Here is a 13,032-nt window from a genome sequence, read left to right as displayed (position 1 = left end):
AAGGCGAGCGCCGGTTGGCGCGGAGACGAAGGCGAGCGCCTCCTCATTCACCATGGAGCGCAACGGCACCGGGGCATAGCCATGCGGGCGGCGGCTCGGGCCAGCGGCCACGGCATCCGGCGTCGGCGTCGGGAGCTACCCAGCCGATGGAGGAGGGGGTGGAGGCGAAGAACCGGGGGGGGGGGGGGGGGGGGGGGGGGGGGGGGGGGGGGGGGGGGGGGGGGGGGGTGCAACGCCATGCACCATAGGGGCGCTCGGACCGGCCACAAGCTATGGGTCGAGCACCCTATTCACCGACGGCGCACGCGCGCGCCAAGGCCGTGCCCGTGGGCGTGGCGAGCACCAGGAGCGGCGCGTCCGTTGATGCCGTGGCCGCATCCAGTGGCACGGTGACCACCACGGGCACCACGTCCAGTGGCGCGGTGACCATAACGGCCAGTGGCGCAACGGCCTAAACGACGGAGGTAGCGACGACCGTCCTAACAAATCAGGCGGAGAAAGAAGGAAGGCCAGGCATCTCAACGGCGGTGAGTGCTCCCTCTCTTATCCTTTCTGTGTTGCCTTTCACTCTCGCTGGTTGTCTAACAGACACAGGCATCCGTGCGGGTGCAACCGCTCGTTCAATGGACAAGGCGAGATTTCCCTTAATTACATATTATACTTTAATCTTAACAGAAATTCTCTAGCATTTTTTGTGATTAGAGAATGCCACAAAAGCTAAAAGGCAAGTTCTAACGCTAAGGTGTTGTTGTTTATTTGACATTAGTAAAGAAAAATAGGACGCAACAAGTCCCAAACATTTGGTGTTTGTCCATGTTTTATACTCCCTCCATCCCAAAATTCTTGTCTTCAATTTGTCTCGATACAAATGTATTTAATACTAAAACATGACTTGATACATCTATATTTAGACAAATCTAAGACAAAAATTTTGGGAAGGAGGGAGTAACAATTTACATACAAGGGATAACAAGTTCAGTTTGTAAGCATGGGAATTCCAAATTGCAGTTGCCATCCTAAAGTTGATGTAAAAAATGTTCAATGGCAAATCCTGAATGTTCGGGATTTATCATTTCCAAAAACTCATACGCCATGACATTTATGCCAACAACTCATAAGTTTTAGGACATGTTCAAGCATAGTAATAATAAGTAATTGGTCACAGGCGGAAAAGCAAACAAGCCCCTACAAGTCCGTTCACCCAGAACTCTATAATCAACGGAACACTGCTTCAAAAATTGTTTAGGGGCACTTGGTCACAGGCGGTGATAGAGGGTGCTATCTCCTGCAGGAATCAGAAAATCAAACTCACTATAATAATAAAACAAATACACACACTAGAAACAACATTTTAAATTTTAAAAAGGATTAAAAAAAAAGATAAAAAACAACAAAATTTCATTTCTTAAACTTCTAGAGACAGTGGTAGAAAACAACCATAGGGCATATTTCTATGCTGTTACTAATGAATTATTTAATGTATTTTGCAATTATTTAGTGTGCACTGAATTAATTAATTAGTGTGAACTCAGTGTGCCAGCCAGTTTAGCCCTACCATGACATTTGAGTCAATTAGATCATGTTTTGAAGTCACAGCCATAACACCCACAACTGACACCTAACACGACATCAACATTTGTTTTTTGCTCACATAAGGATGAACAGGATCATACAAATTCGTTACAAGAAACGCCCCAAACCAAAGCAAGCCAAAATCACTCATCACTGCAATCAAACAGGTGGTTGCGTTTAGAAACTGGTATCACCAAGCTTACCCTATCCATTTCTGAAACTGTGTTATACACATGTTCCTAAAAAAATTATGTGTTTCAACATAAAACTATGCTCATAGAAAAATCCCGCTAAGACATTTCCCAAATCCATGTACTAAAACAAATGTCAACTTGTGCATCAAACAATAATAGTTTTGTTCACACTTTTCCACAATGTCGTACCTTTATTAAAACCATCCAATTGGTTAGTTTAGTTAAGTGAGCTTTTGAATTGTTCCACACGATGTTGCACATATGTTAAAACCATGTTGGACATATGTTTCACAAGATATTTTGTTAAAACTGAAACACGAAATGAATCAGCCAATAACAAAGTTGAGATACCTCCATAGCTTTTGCTATTTCTTTTGCTTCAGCACTGCTTCTGAAGTGGTCACGGACAGGCTTGAAACAAATGTCACAAACATATTAGTGTCAAAAAAAGTACTTAGATTAAGCACACTCATAAGCTAACACACACAAATAATAAGTATATTTGTATACATTACCAAAGATTTCATTTAGCTGCTTGTTTTAGACATGTACTCATAATCTATTACAAATTTAATGCAGGAGTAAAATGAAATCATGGTCCCCCCAATCTCGGGCATGTCAATTTTCGCCAATTGTCCAAATACTTGGGTGCAACTTTCATTGCATGATAAACCTCACGACAGGTCAATTCCGCCATTTCTGCAAATACTTGGGTGTAAGATCTATTTTCCCCTACGTGCTTCATTTATGGATGTCCATCAATTTCGCCAATTGTCCAAATACTTGGGTTCAACACATAGTTTGTTGCATACGAGTAAAATGTAGTGTTCAAGAAAGCATTTTTAAGCGACGCTTAAGCTCAGCGCTGAGTGATGGCAAAACGCTTCGCTCTGGCCCTAAGCTTTTTGAAGAAACTGGCCAAAGTTCAGCTGTTTCTGAGCTAAATATCTAGCTGCGTTCACAATAATGGCAATAGGTAGGGTATGTTCCGTAACTACTTTCTCTATTAGGCTATGTCTATTTGAACTGAACTGCATATATATACCAAATCATGGACAAAATTTTCAAAACACTTAAGCTTCCTTAAGCACCCGTTGCTATAAGTTGTGGCCTTCTGCTTCACGCTTTTTTGAACATTGATAAATTAGAACTAGTCCCAAACCTCATAGCAAGCGAATTTCGCCAATTGTTCTAAATACTTGGCCACAAGATCTATTTCACCCTACTTGCTTCTATTATGTACTTAACTAGGCTGAAACAGGAAAGAAAATTGGTCACATTAAAGCTCATGACTAGGGTTCCTACTCCTGCATGCAAATCACTCATAGATTTGACACATCAATGCCCGCCCCCTTCCCCACCAACAAAGGAGAAAGGGCTCAAGCAGAAAAATAGAATCAACATTGATTCATAAGGTGACACCAAGCTTTCTTTCCACCAGAGAAGCAGGTGGTACGGGTGTCAACCAACTTCCTACCCTTCTGTGACTCGAGTCACATCCTCAAAAGCTATGATTCAATGCTGCGGGGCCAGAGGTGGGTGTGTGTGTTGGGGGGGGAGTTTAGGAGGCTTTCCCGAGGATCATGCTGACTACTCTCCCAACAATTGGCAACCAATGAAACAAACCCATTTTTTGGTCATGGCAAGTTTGACAAGGATACTATGTCTGCCATTCAAACATGCCCTTTGTTCCCCTAATGCCTTCAGTATGGTATATCTAGCACTAATAGTACATCTTTTAGCACTAGTCTCAACCAACTGAACTATGCCTTCCTCACTTGATATCTAATGACAGAAGAAAGACTCAATAATTATAATATAAAAAAAGAGTTACCTGCAAAATCAAGTTAGTGGCCTTGATAAGAGCCACCTTCAAATCAGCAGGATGCAGAGCGCCACTTTGATAATCAGCAATAATCTCCTCCATGCTCAAGAAGATTCTGTGTAAGGTAGCAGCTGTCAGTTGTCACAAAATATGAACACAGTTATATTTTCACAAAATTTGGGTTAGTGAACATGTGATGTATATAGTTGAACATTCAACTTGCAAATTACATAGAAAAAACTTACTTGCTGCAACTATTATCATCCATCCGAGCAACCTCAAATTTTCTAAACCAAGGTAAGATTATATACTTTATGTACTCCAAACATGGATTGTCTTCTGCAAATTTTGGAGGGCAGAAACCGTTCTCTATTTTTCTACTGACATGTTCCTGCAATAAACAGAGGGCAACTATTGAAGAATATCCATTTAATGTGTTAGAACAGAGGAATACATCACAGCTAGGCTCAAGTAACAATAGAAAATGGCTGATTATATTAGTTGTTTTTCTTAAACCTGGATATAAAAAAATGTGCAGCTCTTCTTTACACAAGGATGGAGAGAAATTTGATACTTAGTTCTGCTCTTCTATTTCATTACCGTTCAAATGGTCCACTGATTTTAGTGCAAACATACTCTTGGATACTCTTTGTGAGTGACCCAAAAACAAGAGGGGGCATACTTCCATTTCAAACAACAAAAATGAATGTTCTTTGCTTCACTTCTTGAGTTGTATGTAACAGCCGTTTGAAAAAAAAATCCTTAAAGAGTCACAGTAGCCATGAATTTTACATGCAGCATCTGATATTGTTTATTGGTGAAAAAGATAAAAGGGGATGTGAGGCAGAGTTGGGTAATTTGGGAGGCATTGGCTGACAAAAGGAAAATGATTTTTTTTAAATGGTGGGCAGCATCACAGTTCCACCTCCAAGGCTTTCCGACAATGTTTGTTATTGTTAAGACAAATATTACCTTGAAGGCAACAGGGAGGCATAGGCTGGCATTAAAAAATTGATTCATTTTGTTTTCCTTCAGGGTAAGTACTCCATAAATAACGATCGACAAAGGAGAACACACCTCATCATCTTCCATGAAGATTGGCCATTTCAGGTTCCCCCACTGCTCCCATTCTGGGTCTTGCAGAAAAGCAGGTGGCATATCTGTGTTCATGTTAAGGTCTCACATGAATTTGTGGGTGTGATGCATATGGAAGAGAGATAATTGTGTGGGACAGAAGATAATGCAAAACATAAGATACTTTGAAACAAAGCAATTTGCTCATTTTCCAACTGCATGAGGTCGCAGTATTCTCTAGCTAACATGTTGGCCCCACGCTGATCCATGCCCAACATCCATATGTCCACCTACAATAAAAAGGTATTGTGGCTTCAACTAAGCAAGCCAAAGTATAATATAGGAGTACAAATACCAAAAACACATCTAATGTATCGGATACTCTAGACCCATGTTTGCACAGATCAGAATCTAATCTAATGAATCAGAACACATGCATACTACTAAGACAAGAATAGATTTTACGGTGAATATGTTAGACCCAACAGGAAGCATCCACTCCTAAGTATAATCCATCTAATTGCTAATTAATGTACTTTCTTATCCTGCAGAATTTTTATAATCCTTGGCAAGATTGCTAAGGCGTGAAGCATGTGCAATATGGTCAAATAACATACTCCCTCCGTCCCATAATGTAAGACACTTTTTGACACTACACTAGTGTCAAAAAGCATCTTACATTATGGGACGGAGGGAGTAGAAGTTATGTAAAAAAACAATCAAGATTCTTTGTTGCGTGTAAGACAGAAGAAGCCAACCTCTGGAAGTAGTAGAACTGCACTCTGCAAGCAAGGATACAATGTGTCAGCAGGAGTAAATTTTCTCATCATAAATGGATTTGTACTCCCAAGATCACTGCTTCATAAAAAACATCAGTAACATGTATCAAAAAATAATACGACTTGCATGTTAAAAATAGCATGATTTGCATGCATATACAATGAATAATGTATGGTACACGTATAAAAAATTCAACATGGAATGCATGTTTAAGAAGCAATAATCCAAAAATCATTGATTAAATTAAAAGATTCGAGTGAAATGAATCTCAAACAATTAAACAATATACCTTGCATCTTCTGATGCATGAATACTGAAACATCTTTTAATTTCACTAAGATTGCTATTTCTTGCAATATCCATGGCAACTGGCCAGTACTCTTCTGCATGGCAGCTTATTAAATCTGACAACTGCACAAACTCCACCCCATCGAGGTTCATGCCAGATGCTCTCAGCATCTCAATATTGTACCTGCCAATAGTCTGCACTTTGCATATGTTACCACCAATCTTAGGGTCCATTAGAGCAAACCAATCTGCCATCAACATTTTAACTTCGCATCCAGCTTTTACCAACTTATTAACATTAATTGTCATTGAAATTCCCTGCACAACAAGGATAAATCCATTTAAAACATGTAGTGAAGATCGATTACAGGCATGAAAAGATCCCCATAACTACAAACATCATCAACAATTAAGCAAAATGAAAACATCTCATATATAAATTGCTGAAGGAAAAATAAAAAGCAGAGGTAACAGATTTAGTAGTTAATATACTTAACTTAGGACATATGAAAGGTGAACATTTAATTTATAACAAAAAATTTCTATTTGATCTAACCACCCTTTACATTTAAAGATGTTTTGATTTGTTACTTACCTTCTACTGTCATTAATACAATGAGTCATGCCATGCAATGAGATCTATAGAGACTATTGAAATCCAGAAATTGTAGCATACTTGCAAAGAAAATTACCATGGCAAAGGTTTTTGCTAAAATACATAGTCAGACATAGATTGAGAAGGCGATACCCCGATTTATATGATTAAGATTGTTGGCACCTGAATTCATCCTAACTCTGGACATTTAAATGTAGGACGCTACAAACATTACATCAATGAAGGATTATTTTTCGGTGTTTCCTAAAACAGAATTTAAAATTAAGTGACCAGAAACAAGATCTAGCTAGTTATTCATATACCTGGGTTATAGTCATCCAGGGGGAGGGATCACACCAGACATAGCAAATGGGGGCGGTTTTCTCCTTCAAGAGGAGCCTCAGCTCATCGTCACTAGCATGCTCCCCAACACTACGAAGTGTGGCCAACCTTTGATCAAAGCTCCCACAAACAGTACTGTATGGTTTGAAGATACATGCTGAAGGAGCCACCCCATATTCAACAGATACAGGGCAACAGAAAACGTATAAGATTGTAACTAGTTCCCTCCTTGTTTTCTCAGGTAAATGCTTATATTAACCACTCATTCATTCTTGTAAATATCTAGTATTATTAGATGATCAATCAACCTCATTATGAGTCATAGTGACCAATTACAAATAAATAATATATCAATAATGGATAAAAATTGTGAAAACAAAAGGTGTGGCACTAGATTGCTTTTAGCTAATATATGTGATTCTCTAATATACACTAAAATATAAAAGGGCCTTTCGGGCACATCTAGATGTGTCCTAGTTATTGCACATCTAAGTGGATCAATCAAACTAGGAAAAGAAAAAGGACAAAAGAAAATGTTAGCACGAATCTCCGCGTAAAATCTAGATGTGCAATACTAAGGGCACATCTAGATGTGATTTAGCAAAACGGAATATAAAAACATGTGTTACGATCTCAGCATCCATACAGTTTCATCTCAACAGTATATGATTTGACAACAGTATATGGTTTGACAATGGATTTACTATGATTGAGACATTACAATGTAGTAACCCAGCTACCTGTGTATTATTAGATGATCGATTAGTTAAGTTAAGACTTGTGATTAGTTTGACTGACCAACGATTGATAAATTAGCTGGTGAGTTGTGGGTGTTGATTGTGCATGCAATTCATGATTAGTGGGAAATGGAGATATTAACAGAAAAGTTGGAAAGAAGGATGTGTTCGGATTGCGACCAAAGTGAACCCTAGCTTAATTTTGATTGTGAGTACAACATTGGCTTTTTCTTGGATAAAACTCCACTACCAACTCTAGTCTGTTTTATCAAGCAAATGTTCACCAATCTATTGGCAAGCAAAACCTCAAAAATAATTGCTAGCCAACTTCGTTGTCATGGCAACCTTTAGCACAAACCAAACATACCGCAAAATGTTACGAGATTTAGATTAATTAAATTTAGTGTAAATTCAAGACATATAAGAGCTCTAACCATGTTTCATCTGGTGATCAATCCATGGATGCCAATAAAAAATAAGTAGAAAATAGAAGGAAATACATGCTCTCTTCATGGGAAGAGAGGGAGTAGTGCATAATTGTGTAAACAGCAGGTGCAGCATAATTGAATGCTCCCTACAAAAACCCTATTGTACAATCTTAGCCGTACAACAATTTACCATTTTCACAATTGACTACGGATTTATAATGATTCCGCAAATTAGGCCCAAGTTAAGACTTACAAAACTGCTTCCGTTGAATTATATACGAAAAATATATTTAATAATGGATAAACTTGTATTCGGCACTACTACCTCCATTTCTAAATACAAGACTTTCTAGAGAATTTCAATACAGACTACATACGGTAGTCAGTATTGAAATCCCTAAAAAGGCTTATATCTGTCAGGAAAACACTGTTTGTGAAAAAAAAATGTCAGAAAATTATTACTTGTGAAGCCCCTCGAAAACATTGCCTCAATAATCAATAATCTAATCGGAGAGGATTCCGAATCCCTCATAGGCCTGACAAGTAAAGCTATTGCTGCGACACATGAAGAAGTGTGACAAATAAAATTTACCTGCTGTGATCTTGGGGAAAACCATCAGGTGAGACAGGCTGACCTTGTAGCTGGTGAGCCTGATGTAGCAGGTGGGAGGAGCAGCGAAGCGCCCCTGGTTCGTGGACCGATAGATTCCTATCGAACTGCAAAAGGGTACCAAACGCGCGGCGTAAGGCCTGCACGGAGAGATCTGCCGAGAAACTGCTCTTGTAACCACCAAATGCCCGCGACAACATTGTTAAGACCTCCGCCAAGGGCCAAACCCAGAGGCAACAGTCGAATCTGGCGTCGCCCCTAGATCAGCACGCGTTCAGTCGCCGCCGTCGAGGAGCTATGAAGGTTTTTCACTGTGGGGCCCCCGATGTGTGATGTTTAGGAAAGAATTGTGATTTTTAGGCAAGATCGTTCTTTCCTTGTAAGTTGTAACAGATCGACTGATAATTCTAGTAAAAGGGAAAAAAATTCTTTCCATGTAACAGACCGCCTGATTATTCGTGATGTTTTTAGTAAGAAACAATACTTTCCCTGGTAAAAGATCGACTTATCCCTTCCCCAAAAAGGGAAAGAATTGTAACAGATCCATTAATTCAGGCCTTCCGCACGCGCGTGATCTTCTCGGTTTCCTTCTTCTCTTCCACCCGCGTCGTCTATTTGTGATTTTCGGCTGCTGCCTGTTGGACGCCATTAATCTCTATCTCTACTACTATTAAACAAGTAAACATATTCATTGCTAAATACATCCAACCTTACTTACACATAACAAGACGAGATAATTACAGCCACACGATCAGGGTCATTTAATTTAATCTAACCGTTAAGATATACTAACCCTTGTCAAAACAGCGTTTAGCAATTTGTCCCGGCGGACGAAAACTCTGCGGGTAACGTTCTCCGGCCCACATCCCGTTTGTATCCTATAAAATAGGAAACAATCACCGCGTGAAAAATAAATTAGACCTTTGAAAAAGAGAAAGTAAATAACTGCCATGCATGCAAAGGAGCAATCGGTGGAAGCTTAATTACCACACGGGAGAACAGGATCGCATGAGGTTGTTACTGCTCCCGTTAAACAAGGTAGAAAAGGAAGAAAATAAAGCAAAATCATCTTGGATATTCCTCCCAAAAATCCTTCAAAGAAATTACGCAAATATGATGTCTTAATCTACTACCACTATAAAAGAAAGAGAGAGCGGAGAACCAGATCATCCTATCCATCGAAACCTGCAATCTGATGGTCTACATCCCTCCAGCATGCTAAACACGTTTTACGCTTTAATTATCCACCATGCCATTGCTTTAATCTGAGATCTAACGATTTAAAATCATCGTTAACGAAATCCCCCCTGGCTAACCCCTGCCCGCACGCCCGTCGCTAACCGGTTCGCCTCTCCCCACGATCCTTTCCTTTTTCACCGCTCACCCTCACCGCCGCCCACACGACCTCCTCATTGGCGCACTCTTCGTTGGAGCGTCGTCCGCTGGAAGTCGGAGTCGTGAAGAAGAACAACCACCAGCGGGGGAGACGACAAGGGGAGGCGCAGTTGTGCTCTCTCTGGTCGCCGGCACGGCCACCGGCGGGGAAAGGGCCAGGGCAAGCGGCGGCCTACGCCTCTGTACTATGATGCAACGTCTGCCGGGAGGGTGCGCGCAACAGGAAGGCAACGGCCGGATCCGTGTGCGCGGGTGAGGCCTGGTTTGCACGCGGGGCCGTGGCGGTCAGATCAGATCCGGGCCACGCATGGGGTCGGTGGCATGCATGGCGTCGAGGTGGGCGCTGCCATCGAGGTCTACGCCGGAACCACCTCCGTTGAGGACTCCGGCTATCGCCACCGATGACGACCATCGAGCACCGAGCTTGAAACGCCACCATCGAGGATGATAGGCCGCCACCGAGGCCGATTATTGTGGCCGCGCCTGCCCACTTCTTGTCTTCCATCTCTGTTGTGTTCCGAGCAGCCGGAGAACTCCTTCAGGTGCACGCCTCCTGTGACATGGTATTTGAAAGACATGTCGTCCCAGGTTGTGGTCACGTATGGTATGCATGAATCTCTGAGAATAATGTGGAATCACCTCATCTTCATGCAACTTCCAGCCAAGCAAGCTTTTACTTATTTTTTTGATCCGTAGTTCATTTTTATTACAGGAGGCGATATGAATTAAAGCAAGAATTCTATGGTGTCTGCTTGAACAATTGTTCATCTCTACATTAACGAATAGGTATGGAGTTGCTTACTGTTACTTTGAATTAGCAAGACTGTTTGATACTGCTACATAGTGACTAACATACCACTAAATATAATATCTCATGGTATGGAGAAATGCAGAATAATTTGTTCAGACTTCAGAAATGTGTGGTTCTGGAGACAGCAACACCCAGCAGTCTGCACTACACACTTGACATATGTGCAAAGGTGAAAATTGCCCTTTTCTTGGTGCTTCTAATTATTAATGTCTCGTGGTTAGGATAATAAATATGTACTCTGTGATGCTTTTGTTTTGATACAGTTTGTCATGATATATTATAGTTATATTTTGTCAGATGACATTTGTTTTGTTATTTCTGATTAGAGCTTGCTCTGTGTCCATGTATAAAAGAAAAATATTTTTGGGAGCGTACTATGACATTTCTGTGCCATGACACATTTGATTTCAGGTTTTTAGAGCAGACAGATGTATATATCATGATAATCTTTCTCTAAGCATGTCCATGGAAATTACATTTATGTTGCATCATTCTGAATTTTACTAACCTTGCCGGCCCGCAGCGGTGCGCCTCCGACGCCTCGGCCTAGGGCATCATCCCGATCTCGCCGGAGTCCGCCGCCGCAGAAGCTCCTCCGCCGGACAAATTCGACGCCATCGGGGTTCCTAGCATCTCCCTTCTCCTCTCTGCTCTTCTCCTAGGTTCCCTCTACCTCCCTCATCTTCTAATTCTTGCAGGGACGCAACAGAACAACCCCTCGGCCCCTTAGAAAGTTCGTCGTCGCTGCCCCGTTTATTTTGATGGCTAGATGTCAAATGGACATGTGCTTCGGGAAGCAAGATGATCCGAATTTGAATGTTAGATGTCAAATGGAGATGTTTAAACATTAAATCGATGGCAGTCAAATGTTGAAGGCAACGACATCTTGTCTATTTCTATGTTCGTCATTATTTATTCATCTATCATAGATATTCCTTGCTTATCTTTATGACATGCGATTTAAAAAAAACAATGCACAAGAACAATAGAAAAGGATTAAAAACAAGGCCTAAAGTACACTACAATAAAAGGATATGTAGGCCAAGTGTTAAAATATGGATTACCAACATTTTACTATGCACCTAACTCATTGAATATATAAGTTTGTTGCTGGTTGATTTCTTCCTGTTAATGATGTGTTCCAGTTTTATGAATCTGCTTTCCAATTCTGAAATGCTTTTGTGCTGAGTAGAGTCACGGACACATGATCTGTATATGTACTTCCTCTTATCTCTTAACTGTGTTTGTTTCACCATCTAACATGTATTTGGTCTATGTCTCTATTGTGAAAGAACGAAGGGGAAGTAAAGGTGTGCTTCTCTTTCGAGAAGATCCGTAAATGAAAATATTTAGTTCTGATAGAATATGTTGGTTCAGCGAGATGGTATGTATTGTATTCTGTAAACACGAAACCAGAATAATGGCATCGACCAACACAGTTACCATGGCTTGAATGTCATTGTGATGACGGTGGTGTGTGTGATTGCATGAGGACTGCAAGTCTGCAACAATGATGATGGCAATGCCAATTCAGTTGTGGTTGCAAAGTATTGATCTAATACTCATCTGAGTATTTTTCTTAAATCTAATAAGTGAATAGATGATCATGAAGGGATGTTTAACTATAAATACATTAACTCATTTCTTGGTATACTGAAGTGTTCTTCCGATAGGTGACTATGTGGAGCTTTTGAAGGAAAAGGATAAACCAAGAAGCCTAGGCGATCGTCTATTGGTGGCAACCTGGTATACATGACCTCATTGACCTGCCTGAATTTTTTGATGATAGATCATTAATATGTCATATAGGTAAAAAAAATCTTCACTCGGTACAACCGAGCATTTTATTATGAAAGTGATGGACAATCTCTTGCATTATCCTGTGGCTGGCCATGTACGTATTTCACCTATAAGCATGACACATAGGCTGGCATAATTCTAGAGAGGTTATTTTAGGTCTAAACGCATATGTATTTTTTACACTCCTAACACTTACAATTTATATTTTTTGTATTTATAGTAGTCAAGATGTGCATTTTGCGTGCTTAACTACTGTATAAAGAGCGCTAGCTTGCTCCTATGTTTTATTCAATTTGGTTAGAACATCTAGATGGTAATAAAAAGAAGAGATTACTTTTTTTCCGTGAATACATAGGTTGCGTATTATTCCATTGATAGAGGGAATTAACGGTTGTGTTCCTCGAGCTGAGTTGCGTAAACTGCATGGCACAGACAAGGATACGGTTAAGCAGAAGGCATGGGGATGCTCAGCCCCGAGAGTCATAGAATCAGATGACAGGCAAGATCAGGTTCAATCCTCGACCACCTGCCTTAGCCCCTGACCTTATTCGTCCCTTGATGCCATACAAACACTCATCAGC

At 40.6% G+C, this 13,032-nt stretch overlaps 1 long non-coding RNA gene across 1 annotated transcript; it reads left to right on the top strand.

Moving 5' to 3' along the window:
• Window positions 1–227: 227 nt before the first annotated feature.
• On the top strand, window positions 228–2,605 carry LOC125509817. Its single transcript, XR_007284229.1, has 2 exons — window positions 228–527; window positions 2,346–2,605. It is a non-coding gene; the product is annotated as an uncharacterized LOC125509817 (long non-coding RNA).
• Window positions 2,606–13,032: the final 10,427 nt, after the last annotated feature.

Source organism: Triticum urartu, chromosome 5, assembly GCF_003073215.2.
Source record: "Triticum urartu cultivar G1812 chromosome 5, Tu2.1, whole genome shotgun sequence".
Lineage (NCBI taxonomy): Eukaryota > Viridiplantae > Streptophyta > Magnoliopsida > Poales > Poaceae > Triticum > Triticum urartu.
Note: the sequence above shows the minus strand (reverse complement) of the source record. Positions and strands in the feature narration are given on the sequence as shown.